This window comes from Neocloeon triangulifer, unplaced genomic scaffold, assembly GCF_031216515.1.
Source record: "Neocloeon triangulifer isolate White Clay Creek 2 clone unplaced genomic scaffold, ASM3121651v1 ptg000003l, whole genome shotgun sequence".
Taxonomy (NCBI): Eukaryota; Metazoa; Arthropoda; class Insecta; order Ephemeroptera; family Baetidae; genus Neocloeon; species Neocloeon triangulifer.
Genome location: NW_026775546.1, coordinates 1,098,091 through 1,112,058, shown reverse-complemented (window position 1 = coordinate 1,112,058; position 13,968 = coordinate 1,098,091). Strand labels below are relative to the sequence as shown.

Genomic DNA, 13,968 nt, shown 5'->3' with positions numbered 1-13,968 from the left:
TTATCTATATATATTAAAGGTAATAATTGTAAAAATGGAATTGCAATTAAAATAACTGAAAAAATTAAATTAAAATTACTAACAATAAAAAAATAATAAAATTACCACTGCATAATAAGGTTTAAAGTTTAAACATAAAATTAAAATTAATTTGCAAAAACATGCACGTGCAGTTTAATTAATATAAAGACGTTTGGAAATCGCTCGAACGCTCAAGCCGTGGGGTGAATAAACTATCATAGCGACCTATTGTGACGGTTAAAAAATCAATAATTTACGCGCAACGTGGTTCATTGCAATACAAGTTCACAAAAATTCTTATTTGCTTATCAAGTGAAAAAATTATTGAAATGCCTGCAAATGAATCAAAATTTAAAAGAGACTATCATAAACCTTCATTTAATTTTTAATTTTTTTTCTTATCTAATTATTTTTATTTACACTTTACTTATAAATCTATATTTTTTATTCTTTTACAAAAATATCATCATTAAAATTTTCTTATTGGTTGGGAATTTTTTCAAAACGCGATTTGGTGCTCAAACAACGATTGTTTTGATTTTATAGTTTTATAACTGATGCAGTGATAGGAATTGAGAAAAGCACAATTATTTATTATACTCCTTGCCAATACTGAGCAATATCAAAACTGATCGACCGTAGATGCGAGCTGATTTTTGTTATTGTTTTAAGGTCAGGGATCATGAGCGAAAATGCCACGCAGGTCAACCGAGGGCTGCACTTTTCCCCTTGATCCCTTTCACTTGCTCTCTCGCGTGCAATTGCCCGCGCCCGCGAGACAAGCTCGTTGGCCGACCAACGTGCGAGAGTGCATTGATCGCATCTCTTTTCTATCCATCGCTCGCGCCTATCTGTCAATCGCCATGCACTCTCACAAGGCTCAACATCGCGTTCCTTGTATTTTACTCGGCGTGCAGTTTTTTGCCCGCCGCGACCACTTTCTATTCAGCAGATCGCACACATGATTTGTCTCCCTTTTGTGATTTCCTCGCAGGTTAGATCAATGTTCAAAATAATTTTACCTGTAATTTTTCAATTAAAGAAAAAAAAATTGAAGAATGAAAATTAGTCTTGGTGTTTAATTAAGTTATATTGAACTGATTTATATTAATTATTAGTTGAAAAAAGTTGAAACGGTATTTTTTTTTGCAGCATAAAATTTTGTTTAAGTTTAAAAAAAATACCATAGACGTTTTTAAGCAAGGAAGTCATTGTAAAGTTTATAATTATGACGATTTTTCAAATTTTATATAAAAGAAGTAATTAATAAAAGTATCGTACGATATTTTAATTTTTTTACACTTCTAGTATTGATTTTTAAGAAGACAAAGAAAGACACTTTATATTCTAATAAATTTTAAATTTTTCAAAAATTTAAAATTATGAATTAATCCTTTGAAGTTTGAATGAAATTTGCACAGACGATTGATAAATAGTGATGATGTTAAAGTAAAAATAAACATTCTGTGAAAATATGTCAATGAAAAGTTCACTTAGTTTTAAAAAGTCTCGAAAAAGATCAGAGTTGAAAAAAAGGTCCGATATTTAAAAGGATTTTTAAAACTTTTCTTAAAATAATCCAAAATTTTTTTGAAAAACAAAAATATTTTCCTGAATAAGTCGTTTTTCATCGTTTTAAAATGCAAAAGAAGAGGAAATGATTTTAAATTTTAACAAATATTCGAACCGAGGTTATTAATTCTACAAAGCGTAAATTTTGTGTTGCGAAATTTATGGTATTTTGCTGAACCTTTTTTTAACTCAACTTACTCTTATTTTTTAGTCTTAAAGTTTCATATTCTGCTTTTACAAAGGAAATAAAAGTTAAAAATTGCAACTCAACAATTTAACTTTATAATTTTGTTCCTCCAAATTATCTAAGAATTTCTCCAGTTAATGACGAGACCGAGTTTATTTACAATTTGAGAACCTCAATAGTCATTTTTTGTTTCAATGATTTTCCTAACAACGCGAGCGTGCATATAACAACCACAAAACGATTTCCCTTTCGTTTTGGCGCCGTCGAAATGGAAATTGCACGTGCACTCCGAAACGATGCACTATATATCATAACCGCAGCTAGATTTCCTGCATCCTCGTCAACGTCACTCATTGACAACAAACAACATTCAAAATCGAGCTGCGTTTATATCCAACTGTCCGACGCGCACATGCATAATGCAGCTAGTTTTTTCGATTTCTTTTGTGTCCCGCTACATTCGCGCGTTTGCATGTCATCTGAATGGACGCACGCACGACCATAACGTGAAACGAATACATGCATTGTGAGCAGCATTGGTAAACGGATAGCCCCGCCGCGTGCACTTTTTATTGCACTTGACCTCCAGCAGGTTGCCTATGCAGGCAGGCGCCGTTGCAAAACGCTGCACGCACACGCTCCCTCTAGTCTGTCCTATTAAATTAGCAACAAGAGTTATTGAACTCTATTGAGTAGTTCACAGAAGCAATGCATCTTCACTAGAGTTGACACAAAACATTCAGTTTGTGCTTGTTAGTTTTGGCCCTAATTTATTTAAATTAATTTATACTTGAATTTTAGTTCCAAAATAAATTTTATCAATTATTGCATTTTATTTTTATTTACTTAAAATTTTGCTATTAATAATTAATTTTAGTTCATTTAACCAAAAATGTTAGAAATAGATAATTTGTATGTAATAAATAGAATTTAACAGAATTTAAAAAATAATATTTAAATTTTCAGCATAAATAATGCAATAAAATTATTTAAAATAAAATAAATTTTATAAACTAATAAAAACCAGCTGAGAATTCGCAAAATTAGATATTCTGTGATTTCTGTGGTAATAATTTAAATTCATTAAAGAAAATGAAAAGTAGGAAGTAAGAGTTTTAATGTGTCGCAAATTCAGACTACTTGCCTTGAAATAAATAAATTGTCAGTGATAAAGAAAGCAAGCAGTTTTCACCGCGATAATATCAAAATGGGGGTTTGAACGATAATTAGGTGCAACTTTACTGTTCCGCGGTCAAAACCTGGCGTTGCCGAGCAATGGTCAACGCGGCGAGTTCATACTCTCTTGCGACTTGGGGTCAATGCGAGCTAGTCTCGCGGGCGTCAAGGGAGGGGATGGGGTGGAAAAACTCTCGCACGGGGAGTAGAAGGGGGTTGTTTCTGTGATGTTGGCTGCAGGTGTGAATAACCTCCGCGCCTGACTGCGAAACTGCGTGTGCCACCGACACTTTCTTTTACTATTAAAGGCGAAATCACGTGTCGCGCGCCTCTCGATGTAAAGCAGCAAAGCAAATTAATTCCTAAATTGTTATAATGATAAATAATTGCGATTCATATAATTTTAGACGAGAATCAATAAAAAATATTAAATCTCCAGAGCAAAAAATAAAGTATTAAAAAAATACAAGATTAAAAGAAATTATTTATTTACGTAAAAAAAATATTTATAAAATTTTTATATAAAATTAATTTATTAAAATCAATACAATTTGTATTATTTTAGTCATATTATGTGCTGTTTTATTAATTTATTTAAATAAATTGAATGTATTCAAATAATTAAATAAAAATAATTTTTGCTATTTATAGAAAGTAGCTTATAAATATATTAACAAACTTAAATTATTTTAAATCATTTCCTTGCATTCATATCTAAATTTCAAATCTCTTGAAAATATTAAAACTCAAATTAAGCAGCTATTTCATGCTGTGAAGAGTCAAGTCTGAATCGCGTCAATCACGCGGATCTTGAACCCCAACGCCAGATTATTCTTAAGTCGGAAGGGGGTGCGATCATTCCACTTTTGCGCCACTCAAAAGTCCACCATTTGGCCGAATGTGTGCGGTTCTAACACAGGCAGCAGGCGCACGGTGCGTTCACCGCACTGCTGTTCACTGTAAACACAGGGTTCGTTGACCGCCCCGTCATATATACGTGTACACGCTCAAACAAATTCTCGCTTTTCCAGATATTTCCTCTAAACTTTCCACCCTGATTTAGAATTGCCATGCAAAAAATGATAGAATGTTATTGGTCCAAATTTAATTGTGAATCGGAGATGAAAGATATAATTTTGTCAGAAGGATGAAGCATCAAACAGGTTGTTGTGCCAAACGACTATTAAGCGGATGAGAGTGTTGTGTGAAGTTTCGCTATGGGAATTTGTATAATGCTCGACGTTTTTGTTTGGAGAGTCAGTTAATTGGGCTTAAAACCTTTGCAAATTACTTGAAAGGGAAATTATTGTTTTAGGAGTTAATTATGCTTAAGGCATGGGAACACTTCTTGAGCTTTCAAATTTCTATAAAAAGAATCCTCCAGGTTTTTGTTTATTATTTTTCTTGGTGAATTGTAATTTTACAATTTACAATTTTATCCAATATTTAAAGTCAATAATATTTTAGAAAAAAACGATGATAATTTTCTAATTGATCAAATATTAATAAACAAACATTAAACTTCTATCATAATTTTTAGTTCTCTGCAAATGTATTTTAATGGAATATACGCATTAGGGATTGCGCTTAAAAATATTTTGCCATATCTTGATTTTTTCTCTTTTAATTTATCAACTGGTTTGCTGCACTTTCCGGCATTTTCAAACAAATTAATAAGTAATTTTTTGTATTTAATTTCCTAAGCAAATTTAACTGCTGCCCTAAAACTGTACTTTCTGCTTAAAATTTTCCATAAAGCACACACTCTATACACATTTCGGACTTAATGCCTAGAGCTGGGCGATAAGAACTAGTGTGTTTGAAGCCGGTGGCCGCACAGGAGCGGTGAACTCGCTTGCATAGTCTCTGTTCCATCCATCCACCGTGACGTCACGCGGAGTGACGTGAGCGGGTCAACGGCTTGCCTTGCCCGAGCCTTCTCACTCGGCAATAATAAGCAATCAGCTGCGGCTGAAAATGCCATACATAGCTAATTATGTACGCGACTCTGTGTGCATCGCATGAGCTCGCAACCAAGTAGTGGTGCGCCCGACTCGCCTACCTGCAGCCCCCCGAAAGATTTTTTTATTGCTCAATATCTCGACTCGTGCCAAGATCTCTCTGCTCTCTACCGTTGCAGAATTTTCACTGACAACGCAGTTTGCACAAAATCATTTATGAATGGGAGGTGAAAAGTTTCAAATTATTTAATCGCTTCTTAATGAGAAAGTCTTAGAATTATAATTATTGCTGTAATCCACATTTTATATTCTTTTTGTACCTAGAGTCCCCTTTTTGTTTCATATACATAAAATTATGAAAATTCAAGTCTCTATTTTAAGCAAAATATGTAAATTTTTGCATAGACATAATTAATCTCATTTAGGATGGGGTTTAAAGCCTAAATTTTTTAAGATACAATTAGCAATTTTCATCATAACTTTTGAATCGAACTAACTGCAAAATAAAAATTTCATAATTTCTAAATCGACAACGTTTTGTTTGTGAATTTTGTTTTAATTTGATTCTTTCAAAATGATAACCTGCACTTACAACTAATTTAATTATGTTAAAAAAGAGTAAAAAAAATGTCTCCATTTTAAAAGAAATACAAATTTATTATTCTGAAGCTTTTAAAATTAAAATTACAAAAATCACAGACATTCGTCTATTTATGCTGAATCATGTTGAATATTTTAAGTTTTTTTCATTAATAATTGTTATATTTTTATATTTGATTAATATTTTCATTATTTTGAATAAAATATATATTTAATCCTTGATCGCTAATATGCACAAATTATTTTAAATAATTATTAACCAATTTTATTTTAATTTCGTGCAATTATGGACAATTTTAAAGTGACAAATGACCAAAAAAAAATATTATATAATAACTAATAAATCAGGTCAACAAGAGGCTGAGTGCACCAGATGGGGTCATTTTTTGATCTTGGAAGTTTTAGCAAGAATTTTACAAGTCCAAAAAACCTTTCTTGCGCATTTTTCAAATTATCAAATAATTTTATATTCAAACAATGTGGTTTTAAAAACAAGCAACAGCAAAAATAAATTATAATAATTCGTTTTAATTTTTTCGTCCTATTTCTACTCAAGCAGTTCTGCAAAATTTACTGTAATTAACATGAATGCACCAGTCCAGCTTTTGCCTCTCCCTTTTTATTGACTCGCTAGACATTCAGTCTGTGGAATCTCACAAATAAAATGATAAAAAAATTACTGCACTGAATGTTGATAACAAGAACCGCTGTTTCCAACATGACAAGGCCGCATAGTTAATTTATTTATTCATCAGTTTTTTTTTAATTTCCTATAGTCTGTATCTAATTATATACAAATTAAAACAAATGAATTATTCATTACCAATATTTCGATTTGCCAACTGCGATGAGTGCGCTTTTGCATATACACAAGGGATATAAATATCCTTGCGGATGACTCTCGTTGGCAGTTAATTTCTGCAATGCATAGAGATGCAGATTTGGCAATAAAGCGAAACACCAGCGTGTGTGTTGTGCAGCGCAAATGTCTATTCATTTTGGTTTCGAAACGCGAATACGTGCGTTAAATGCTCATCAAGTGGCAAACGCGCATTCATATATTTACACCTATCGTTTGCAATGTCACTGTACCAAGGTCATTTCTCCGAGCGGCAGCAGGTAGTGGCGATGAATAATTAGCCATATGCCGCTTTTATCTCCCGCGTGCAAATGCAGAGACGTTCATGCATTTTTTGCCAGGTGAGCTACAAATCTCGAGCTAACGGGAAGAGACTCATAAAATGTTGGTGTACGTAAGCGCACTATTTTGTACCTTGCAAGCGCGTAATGAAACTGAAGTTAAAATTGTCCGTTCTCTTCTTCTTCGACGTTAACGCACAAAAATTTGTAATTTGTAATGAATCTTGTATGTTGTTAGTTGTTGCATTCAGATTGATTCAGATGCAAAATAATAATTTGTTGTTGTTAATACAAAGACCTTAATTAAAATTTTAGTAGTAATTTTTTTTTATATATATTAAGTAAATCTTTTTTATTTCAAACATTTAATTCAATTATAAATTTTTTAAATAAAATTTGTAATAAATTTTTTGTTACATATTAAATTTTTTTTTTAATTTCATATACTTCGTTTTAACTTTTTGCAGGCGACATATAAAATGAATAATTATAAAGTTTAAAGCATAGCACAATGTTGGCACTTTGGCTAAACTATTCTTATTTGCATCTGGTTTCGTGTATTTTAAGCTTGAAGGTTTCAACATTATAAGAATATATAAAAATTTTAATGAATGTAAAAGAGCATAAAAACTACACCTCTGAGTAACAAATAAAATAAATACAATTAAAAATCATAGAAGTATTTTTTTTTTTAATAAATATTTATTTGCATCTTTTTACTCGGCAATAATTTATAATTTCATTCTCAACGGAATGACCTAGCAGACTTGATTAACTTGGGGGTTAATTACAAAAGCTGTTTAAACCTTGCATATATCCACCAACTTTCCTTTCGTCTTGTCTTCCTGTTCTAAAGCCACAATTAAGATCATTTAAATATCAGGTCTGAAGGTCGGCGTAAGGATATGCATGTGCGTGTGTAATTCCTAACAAAAGGTCACTCGCGTCCTTTCTGCTCACAAAAATTGCAACGTGAGAGAGTCGCAGAAAAGCAGGAATTCCTCTCTATGCCTATATTTAATTGTAAGAGAAGCGAGGAAAGCTCTTCTGACTAGTCAGTTCCTCGTACTCTACAAAACCAGATTGGAGATTTGTAATAATCACTGCTCTCGTGCGTTATAATTGCAGCATATGTGTTCCTCAAAAAATCCATCTCAGACTGATTATGTACCTCTTTCTCTGCATTCAAAGTATCTTGTTCCCGAGGCCATCATTTTATAGTGCGAGCTTTGCTTATAAATTTTCAAACCTGCTAGACAAGTATTTTTTCCAAGACGAGGTTTTGCTCGGTGCGAGAGCGAGGCAGTGCACTTTTCAACCACTTTTCCCTAGCACAATATTTGACCTTTTCTAGAGAGATCAAAACACTTGCAGAAATCAGACTCAAGAAAATCTGCTTTTAATAAATATTTTAATGTACATTTTGTCCTTTACAATACATTTTTAATCAATAGCGGCAGTAAAAAAATTAAATAATAGAAGGAAAATGAAAATATTTCATTTATTCTTTCCTAAATTTTGTAATAATGTTTAAATTTTAGTATAAATTAATTGATATTATTAGTATCAGACCGAAAATTCGGAATAAATTGCAAAATATTCTGCGGGAAACCCTAATAATAAATTATATTGAAATTTACTTATATGAGGAAATTTAAATCTTGGGCGCTGGTTTTAATGATTAGTCACAGGATCAAAGGGTCACAACAAGGGCATCTCAGTTACGAAACTGGAAATTTTGACGGTGCTACGAAGCAGAGGACCTCGGGTTAAAATCGACTATCGGGAAGGTTAGTCGGTGTGGAATATAAGGAGATGTTGAATGCTTGCTCACTCTCTTATAATATTGTGCGAGAGCCGCGCACTGCTGGAGAAAGATTTTAGCAAGGTTCGTATGCACAAGGCGAACTTTTATTAATATCCTCCGAGCGAGCCGGCTTATTGTGACGACCTTGCGAAAACTCAAACGCACAAGGGCAGCCTTAGTTAGTCAGGCTCTTGTGCATTATTGTTGTGCGCGCGTCCACAATGTTCATCGCCAGCCCGCGATTTTTTTGCAGCTATTGATGGGTGCAGTTTTGTACTGTTATTTGAATTATATACGCGTTGAAAATAAAGCTAAACAACATTCATCATCTTCATTATAATGAAAAATGGGTGCTACTAAAATTGTATAGAAGTAATTAAATAGATAATAAATTAAATTTTAAGTTATTTAGAAGGTGAAACAAGATGAAAAACTGATTTAATGTGATTAAGAAGTTTTTATTTCAAAAATTACTTTTGCTTTTTTAGTGAGGATATTTTGAAGTTGATTAATCTAAATTATGGTGGTTTTCTGCAAATCATATTTGATAAAATTTTTTCTTTCAAGATTTTTAAAAATTTATATATACATATATAAAGAAACTTGGTGAAATAAGAACTTGTTTTGAGAACGGGTTGAAATTGTAAATTTCATTTGTATTCAAACTCAAATTCACAAAAATTGCTTTTCATAATATTTGAAATAAATTTCTTTAAAATGTAATTAAATAATCTGGTAAAAAAAGAATTCGTATGATGGTTGGCAATTCACAGTTAAAATCTGAACATATCTCTGAAATTTATTGTACACCGCGTAAAATCTCTCAGAAAATAATTCTTCGAAAACTCCGCATATTTTCAAACTGAAACATCTAAAAAAATATCTAATATTTATCACAATTAATCTATAATTATATAAAAATACTAATACAAACAAATATCATTTCTTGATAAACAGCGTCATATCTGTTTTCCACTTATAAAAATTATGCAATGATGAACATAGACGAGAAGCTCTTGAAAGAACAGGAAGAAAAGTGGTCTCGGCACCTACAAGTTAGGCAGGTGCTTTACGCGGTCGTGGACATTTCTTGTATTTTTCTTTATCATCCTTGCTTCCGAAAGACCTTCAACCCTGGAAAATCAGGAAATAATGCAACTCACGTATATATGTGCGATTTTAATCATTTTAATTGCGACCGATATTACGCACTTGTTTGCTCCGTCAAAGAGAAGCAGAGCGCCTGAAATTTTCGTGCTTATGCATGGTGGCGAGCACGTCTGTCTGGAGCGGTTGCATAACACCGTCGCAACCAGGGGTCAAGAGTTTAAAGCAACTGAAAATAAAAAAATATTATTAAATTTAAGTATTTGAAGGATCTCAAAATCAGATGATTTCGTTTTGTTTTCAAATAAATTATCTGCAAGCGAATTTGAATATTCAATATCAATGGAGCATAAATGAACTGCATTTTTTATTATATTTTTAAGTGTTTTAAAGTTGACGCCACTCAATATTAAATATGCAAGATTTTATTATTCCATTTTCTTATATTTACAATGAAGATAAAAATTTAAGATAATTGTAATTTCTTCCCAACATAAATAAACAGGTAAATACTAAAATTAATCTTCTCAGATTTTTAGGCGAAATTTTCACCTAAAATATTTTTATTTTTCAATCATTTATATCAAATCAGCAATCAAATTCTTAACGAAAACCGTATATAAAACCAAGTTAAAATTACATTGAAACAACAATGATTGAGAACTCTTTAAAAATATATATTTAAATTCTCTATTGGTGGCTATGAATAGTTGGATAATTTTGTGTTTCACCTAAAATCTGCAGATTATAGTCAGTTGTGGCCTTCCATACATTTAAATAATTTTAAAATAAAAGCAGAGCCAATGCTACAGTTTCAGTGTAAAATATTGTAGAAAATTGGCTAAAAAAAAGTCAGATTATTAATACAAAACTGACTAAAATTTGAATGGCCAGATTTACACTCCTAAAAAGGGAATCAAGGTCTACCCGGATCATGATTAATTGAAAGGATCTGCTAATGAGAAAGTAAATTATGCATTCAAATGTTCTGATTCGTTTCTATAGCGGTAGTATTAACTGGATAAATTTAGAAGAAAAAAATGAATATTGAGTATAAATTTTATAGAGAGTTAAATGGAGCGTGATAATATTTAATTTAATTCCAAATCACTTATAACTTGAGCAAGTTGTCTTTTACAGCGATCAGCCCTTTGTGTCATTTTTATTGAATCGAGTGGACATGCCAGCGTAGCTGCCCACAAGATGCTGCATATTCACATATATGAACTTTCTCCGCCACCGTACTTACACTCCTTTCTCCTTGGCGGGCCAAAACATTATAATTTCATACACAGCGCGCGGCGGCCGCCGAGAGTGAGTGAACTTGGTTCAGCATCTTTATCAGGCTGGGCAGCGGAGACGCGCGGATCTGCCGCGTGCGTCCGCGGTATATTTAGCAGGGGAACTTTCACTCCATGCGATATTTTACACACGCCGCGCCGAGTTCGCAGCCAAGCTAATTAAAATAAAAATTGAGAGACTCGCCCGCCAGAGACCCTATCCACAAAAAAAGCTTTTTCGCACTTTTTCGTATCTTCAATTGCGATTTTTGGACGTGATTTTCTTCTTGAACACAAGATTTTCCAGCAAACTAAAGATTCTAAGTCTGCAAGCCTGAAAAAAACTTAAGTTTGAAAAGCAGTCAGAAGCATTGGGTATTGGGGTGGGGAAACTTTCTTAGGCCAATTAAATGGCTTAATTGCATTAATCTCTCTTTTTTCCCAAAAATTAAGTGGCGAACCAAAAGTTTTTGGTCACAATTTGAATCATTTTGATTTGGCATATCTCTTTTATTTTAATTTCTCAAAACTCTCCTCTGATGGTTAATAAGTCAAAGCCAATTTGAATAATTGAAATTCTGATGTTTATTTACAGCTGAATTTTTTTGTAAGAGCCATTTTTCTTAAGGTTATATTTTTATAAATCATAATAAATGAACAGTCAAATTATTTTCCTGACTTTCTTCAACATTAAGAACACCTTATTGGCATAGTCAAATCAAGTCTTTGCAACAATAAGAGCAATTTTTGTTTATTTCTTAATAATTTGGAATCTCAACCAACGTTGTAGTAAAGACTTGATTTGATTATGTCAATGAGGAGTCCTTAATTAATGATGTTTATTTGTACAATTGCTGCAAGAATGTTCAATAAATTGCAAAACAAAAATAAATTTCAAAGATACAAAAGCATTAAATTATTGGACAAAGCAGTGCAATAATTTAAAAAAATTTTATTGGAACAGTTAATTTTTTTCAGTGATTATGGAAATGATTTTGTATTCCATTTTTTTTGCAAAAAAAATATGGAGCAGAAGGAAATAGAGTGAATTTGGTGAATTTATTAATTTTTGTTTAACTTGTGTATTATTTAAATTTTTGCACACAAAGAGGGGAAATTCTCAAATTGTATGCAAGCAATTTTTTTTTTTTGGCAGACACCATACACAGTCAAAAATGCTCTGAATTACATTATTCCGCAGCCAGTCATCGCGTTTTTGCTGGAAAATTCGGTCGTTCACCTCTTCTCTCTCACTCGCTCGACATCAGTGGCGCTTAAAAAGCCAGCTCGAGCCGCTCTATCCAAAGTACGTCCACGCAAAAGCCGCGAGAAACCAAGCCGGTCTACTATACTACTTTTTACTGTCCCTTTATTCGCGCCGCGACTTTTGAGTCCGAAATCTCAAACAACGAGAGCGCGCAGAGGTGATTAGCAGCAGGACACTCTCAATTGCGGCGATATTATTTGTGCACAATGAGGAGGTTCTCGTCGAGAGACGCTGCCTATGTGAATGAGCTAGAGTCGCGCGCCATGAGAAAAAAGGAAAGTGGAATCGTCATAAAAAGCAAGCCTACGAATTTTACTTTCATTTGCTCTCGTTTCCATTTAAAAAGTGAATCTCACTCTCCATTTCTTTGCGGCTTGAATATTCATGAATGTGCCAAACCGACTCTCTTGAATATGCCTTCCTCTTCAACACTTTTTGCAGGGAAACACTACAGAGAGCAACGCCATAAAAAGCAACGTCAAAAATGACATAGGAAGAGATTCATGTCCTTAAATAATCAGCAAAGCTTAGGATTTTTTTATATGCCCTTAATTTTATGAAGCTTAAAAAATTTAGCAAAATATGAGATGCAAATTATCGACAAGGACAAAAATTATCTTTCAATTAAAGAGGTAAATTGTAAATTTTTTTAAATTTCTTTCACATATTTTACAATTTCTAGGGAGAAAAATATAAATACTTTGTATAATTAATAATGAAATCTATTTTCAAATATTTAATTTAAATTTTAAACTAAGTTTTAAGTTATTGTACATTTTTTCCATTTATTTATATTTAGTTTTAAATTAAAAACTTTAAATTTATATCATTGGTTATAAATTGTCTTTTAATTCTATTAAAACCAAAATTTTAAATTGTCACCTTCAATTTAGGGCATGTTTTTCTTTTTAAACTTTTACAAAATATTATATGAATTGTCAAAGTCATGTCTAATTATAATAATTTAAAAAAAAATAAAAAAAATTTCTTCAACCAGTTCGCAGGGGCGGAAGGAGTAACTATTTTATAGATAAATTCAGTACATTATTTCAATTACAAAAATCCCGTTTCACTCTGATATGAATGATAATTTGTCTCTTTCTCTTGATTGCATCAGTTGGCTCCGGTGAGGAAAATGCACTTGCGCCAAAAGAAATGTGTATAAGTACTTTATTATAAATACCCGAGCAGCATCCAGTCCCGTTAGATCAACCTGGCGCGGTGCATGGATAAATGTAGGCTCGCTTGCACACACGGTGACGGGCAGCGTCATTACCCGGCAATTATCTCCATGATTTTTCGTCATAATTCTCGCCGTTCACCAACCGCCCACTTGGCGATGTCAGTCTTTCGAGATGGATAACATGAAACTCCTGCTGAATCATCGTTTTTCAATTTTAAATAAATAGCAGAGGACAGATTTCGAACTGTGCATTTCTTTCACGATGCCAAATTTTCAATTAAAATTTTAATTTAAAAAGATATAATTATCAAGTATGATGAAAAATAACGATTGGAAATTAAACTGCATTGATATGTATATTGGTTTTTGCGTTAAAATTTTTTAAATGACTTCAAGTTCATGGAGTTTAAACATAATAATCGAATCAAAATTAAATCTTCTAATAAAATTAAGAAAAAATTGTTGCTTCTAGTAACATCTAATCCCAATCACATGCAATTTAAATTTATATTGTTCTTAAATTTATTTTGGTAAGGTAAAAACATTCATAAAAACTTTCATGTTAACCAAAAAACAATATTTGGGAATAAAAAAATATTTTGCTCTAAATAGGCTATTTTCATTTAAAAAAACATTAATCAGTCAATTTTATTCAAAATGAATGGGA

The 13,968-nt window shown here is 32.1% G+C and overlaps 1 protein-coding gene and 1 long non-coding RNA gene across 2 annotated transcripts in view; one reads left to right on the top strand and one right to left on the bottom strand.

Moving 5' to 3' along the window:
* The window catches only part of LOC132205935 (ecdysone-induced protein 74EF-like), a 75,235-nt gene that overhangs the window by 751 nt on the left and 60,516 nt on the right, over nt 1–13,968 (top strand). The window lies entirely within an intron of this gene.
* On the bottom strand, nt 9,208–10,895 carry LOC132205936 (uncharacterized). Its single transcript, XR_009442729.1, has 3 exons — nt 10,821–10,895; nt 9,677–9,800; nt 9,208–9,598 (listed from the first exon to the last, which is right to left on the bottom strand). It is a non-coding gene; the product is annotated as an uncharacterized LOC132205936 (long non-coding RNA).